The following is a 4,889-nucleotide window of genomic DNA, read 5'->3' as shown; positions in this document are numbered from 1 at the left end:
TGTATTCCACAATTTCCTTGCCATGATGTAAGACTTTATGTACTGTCGGTGTTAAAGCTTTCCACGAATATAAATCAGATAAAATGTTTTTTGTGTCATTACTATAAGCTTCAAATTTGGTTGAATTTATCATCTTTTTGCTATTGATTACAGCCAAAATCACTTTGAATCGTCTTAGCAAGTGTTCATCAAGACCGGTTATTTTAGATGTCGATACGGGGTCCTCAAAAAACCGCCTTGCCGAGTTGCCATCATTTGTGCTTCCGTATCCGTAAAGAGGTTTATCTATTATAAGTCCCTTTTGTTTAAACTCCAACTGGATTCGATTCTTCTCTTCCTGCCTCATTTTGTGAAGATCTTGGTTGTTTCTAGCAGAGACATCGCGGTTTCCAGGGCTAGTCCGATATTTAAGGTCATACGATAAATGCAAACAATACTCCATGAATCGAATTCTACAGTGCAGGGGCGAAATACCGAAATTGAGCGCATTTTCGTTTACTAAATTTTCATCAGACTTGTCCTCGAATTGCCCATTCTTCTTGCCACAAATATTGCATCTCCAATTGGACATAACGCCAGTTAATGCGTTTGCCACCTTTCCATCGATCATAGTGAGTTGTAGTTGAAACGAAACTTTTATATTTCTTCCCAATTGGTTTATAACAATCATGGGTAATGCAGCAATTTCTTCCTTTATTTCGTTCACCAAAGATCGTGTTGTGTTCCGGTCTTCCTTTGTATACTCAAACCGAATTGGGCGACATAAATATTTTGACCCAGGTGTTCTATTTATCCATATATCTTGAAATGCATTTTCTTTCGATGATGAAGATTGGTCCTTGTACAATCTCATTCTCAATGGTACTAATGATGCCATGAAAATTGATGCGAAGTTGGTATCTATTTCTGTTTGTTGCTTATATTCGGAAAATCCAGATGATCCATCACAACCCCATTTGCTGATCAAAACCACTTCGGAATTATTACATGTGTTCAACTGTTCTTCAGTAAAATTAGAAATAATTCTAACAGCTGTATTTTCAACAAGATCAGCAAGTTTCACTCTTGCTTTTAATTCGTCCACGTATATATTTGATGGCACCATTTTCGTCCTGGTGTTGTACAATTTATGTTTTGAGGGTAAACAACCCCATCCTTTTTCACGAAGAGCCTTCCTCATTGTTGAGTATTTGTTTCTTGAGAGGCCTAGGTTCAAAATCAGGGCCAGTGCATCTTCCTCCGTGAATTCTGTAGTCGATTTTGGAGTTGGAATACTTTCTACCATTCTCTTTACCCTTTTCGGAGATGCTAATGGTAAAACATCGACAATTCGTCCAACATTTTTTGGTTGTGTTTTTAACAATGCTGTTTTGAACGTATCTTTTATTAAATTTGGCGGATGTGCCGCCAATAGTTCCTCTTGTTTTTTCTTTTTGGTTTTCTCCGTAACTTCGTCGTATGCTTTGCTAGGCCGGCCGGGAATCAGCGGTTTAATTTCAATAAGTAGATCCGATTTCAGCCACTTCTCATACATTTTGAAAAACTTGATTTTTGCGAATGAACATTCTGGCAACCTTCTCTCAAATGATTTGTAGAATTTTTCAAGTTTGTCTAAAGCGTCTTTATTTAGCCTTATTCCATATATGTGGTCCAAAGTGTAAACAAGTTCCTTAAATGACTCCGTGTATGATTTGGAATCATTTTTGATGTCCCATACAATTTTCGAAAGAGTGGAATACTTCAGTATGACTTCCATAACTTATAAATGTCCTTTACGCCTCTACAAAATATAATGAAGAAAATTTGGATTTTGTTCAAATATTTATGCAATATATTCACAATTAATGACCCATTTCAGGTATCAGACGCAATCGTAAAAAGGGGTCCAAAGTGCCTCTTTTTACTTACTCTTCTATAATTATTTACCTGGACTCGAATTTGGTTAAAAAAAATGACAATGAATTTTTTATGGGTAGGTTTTTTCACATTCATTGATACGGTGGATTTCCTGGGAATTCGACATAGCGAAACAGGTAACATTTGTCTGCATCAAATCTTAACACAAATATATATATATATGCAGGTATATTTCTAGGTTACTTTTTATTCAAAAATCATCAGCTTACATTAAAAATAGATGTAGGTACTATACAAACGCACGCCGATGCGAAGTGTTTTCGCTCTAAAACACATATTTTTATTCCAATTTTTTTAAACTTTGGCAGGAGACCTTTTTTTATTCTAACACATTTGTATTGTAAACCCTGGGCAAATCTATCAATGTTTTAGTGTAGGCCCCATATAAGGTTCCATTTCACAAATAGACATTTTTATATAGAGTTTAATGAAGTGTAAATGAATTTTAGAGTAGATAGAATCCGAGTTGAGAAATGTTTTATACATCGTTGGAAAGGTATGAAAATTTCCTTTACGATAAGGTATGTTGCGTAAATATGGCTATAGTGTGTCATGTGCAATTAGGACAACAAAAACAAAATTTGGGAAATTCGACTTTTTTGAAAAATTGACTTTTTTATTGCCGGTTCCATAAAATGGAATAGAATAGAGATATTTCCATGATTCTTTTTGTGTTTTGTAGAAGAAGTGTTACCAAATAAAAGTTTATTTAACATCTTTGCAATAAAATGTGACGTAATACTTGTTTTTTAGCAATGAATATAGCACTACTTGAAAATTGACTTTTTTCAGTATTTTGATCGCTACGATCTCATTTATGGCTAGGATATGGCGAGACATACCTTAAAATGTTGGGAACATTTTAAGCTTTCATTTAAGTTCAAAAAAAGCGAAAAAATCCCCGTGGAACTTTTTTTCCAGTGAGAAACTTTTGAAGTTTAGTAAAAAAATTGGCCATTTTGGTCTTAAGATAACGGTGTTGTTTGATATCGAAATTAGCCAAATTAGCACTTAAAACTTTTCTTAATACCTCGACTTTGTGAAAATGGAAAGAAATGATAATGCTTTGACGGCCAAAGTTTGCGAAAACTTAAAGGAAATGGGAGTATCTTTTTTGAAAAATTTTGCAATTTTTTGACAAAAAAAATATTTTTCATATTGAAAACGATGCCATTTTTAAACCGCCAAAGATATTCACGTGATTCCTTTTGTATTTTATGCACACATATGCTGGCATAATTTGTGTGAAGTATGAAGTTTATAGCTTTAAAATTGACGGAGTTATTAAAAAAACACTGAAAAAAACCAAGGCCAAATTTTCATATTTTAAAATTAAACAATTCATAACTCCTTAACAGTACACGATGGCATGGTACTTTATGCATAAGTTTTTTAGATCTTGTCAAGCTCTTTCTCTAGAGTCCTAAATCATGTAAATCGGTTGAGTAGATCAAAAGTTATGGCCCCCAGAAGCTTGGAGAAGTCAAAAGTGGTCAACTTTCACACCCTGTAGCTCACCCTGTATTAAAGATATGGACCAACAACAGCACTTTTCTGAAAGCCTATGTCCTCCTCTACAAATGTCTAGAACATTTTGTATGGCTAAAATCAACAGATAAAAAGTTGTAGACTTATTTCCAATTTTTTTGCCATTTGGCCCACTGTGCGCTGGTTTATAATTGCTTCCATCTGCTGTTAAATGCTTTATGACTTTTGAAGCTTCTCCTTTTATGTGAGCTTTCAAGGGAAACATTTTCTCGACGTCTGATAAGCTGCCGTTATCGTGTATTAGCTGTTTATATAAATCGTGGAAAGACGACCATTCTTCCACTTTACCATAAAAATCGGGTATTTTTATTTCCGCTAGTTTAATGGGATTTCGTTGCTCATTCAGCCTGTCCAATTTTTTAGTAGAGTTGTTTTACTAACATCATAAATTTCCTCAATTACTTGGATTTCGTTGCTGATAGCCTCGCAGTCTCCATCATGGTTAAAGCTCAAATCCCAAAAGAGTTCATCTAACTCTTTCATCTGTCCTTCCAAGGACTTCTGTGCTTCCCCTAGCACTATTCTGCTGTCCACTGATTCTAATTTCAACATTACGGTTTTCACTTTATGAATCAGCTTCCGTATGCGGTCTTTTTTCTTCTCCGCCAATTTCTCACTTTGGACATCTTGGAATTCTTCTCTTGCCCGATACTTCATCCGTGCTTCCTCTCCTTTTGGCGGATGGATTTCTTGCACTTTTAAACTGTTTGAAGTTCCAGCGTCCTGCAGGAGTGTCTCTTTCTCTTCCGACTTCAAAACTGCAACGATCTCTCCCACTGCAGTTTTCACCGTCAAATAATATTGGTTTTTAAAATAAGGGTCATTGTGATCCCTAATTGCTCCAATTTGGCATGATTATTATTAACTTCCTGCCATAGTGCCTCCAACTGAACTTTGCAGGTTTCTTTTACAACACCTCGGGTTGTTTCCTTAACACAGCTTCGCTTTAAAAATTCGACCTTTTCGTCAATTTCTTGCTGGTGCTTGTAATATTGTTCCTGACTCATTCTGGCTTGATTGTGGTTTTATTTGTGTATATATTTTTTTAAATTCGTTGTCAAAGCCACGAATTACGCTTTTTGCATCAATTTTTTTTTAATTGGATTTTTTGTTTTTTTTTATGTATCTTCTCGTTGTCAAAAGCCACTAGGACGCTTATTCACTATTTTTATTAAGTTTTAGTGAATTATTTAAACAATTGTAATTTGTTTTATTGTTTAGATGGTCTGATTCTAACTGAGCTTCTTACCTCTGGTGGGGGATAGCTTTAATTTTTTCGAAGGACCAAATGTTCACTAATAATGAACTGCTTGAGTAATGTTTTCATACTAATTTTATTTTAAAACATTTTCTATAAGTACAGCAAATGAAAATCTTAAAACTAGTCTAGAACGAGATACCAACGCCATGTTATCTCGTTCGTC

Source organism: Stomoxys calcitrans, chromosome 1 (genome assembly GCF_963082655.1).
Source record: "Stomoxys calcitrans chromosome 1, idStoCalc2.1, whole genome shotgun sequence".
NCBI lineage: Eukaryota > Metazoa > Arthropoda > Insecta > Diptera > Muscidae > Stomoxys > Stomoxys calcitrans.
The sequence above is the reverse complement of the archived record's forward strand: the minus strand, read 5'-3'. Positions refer to the sequence as shown.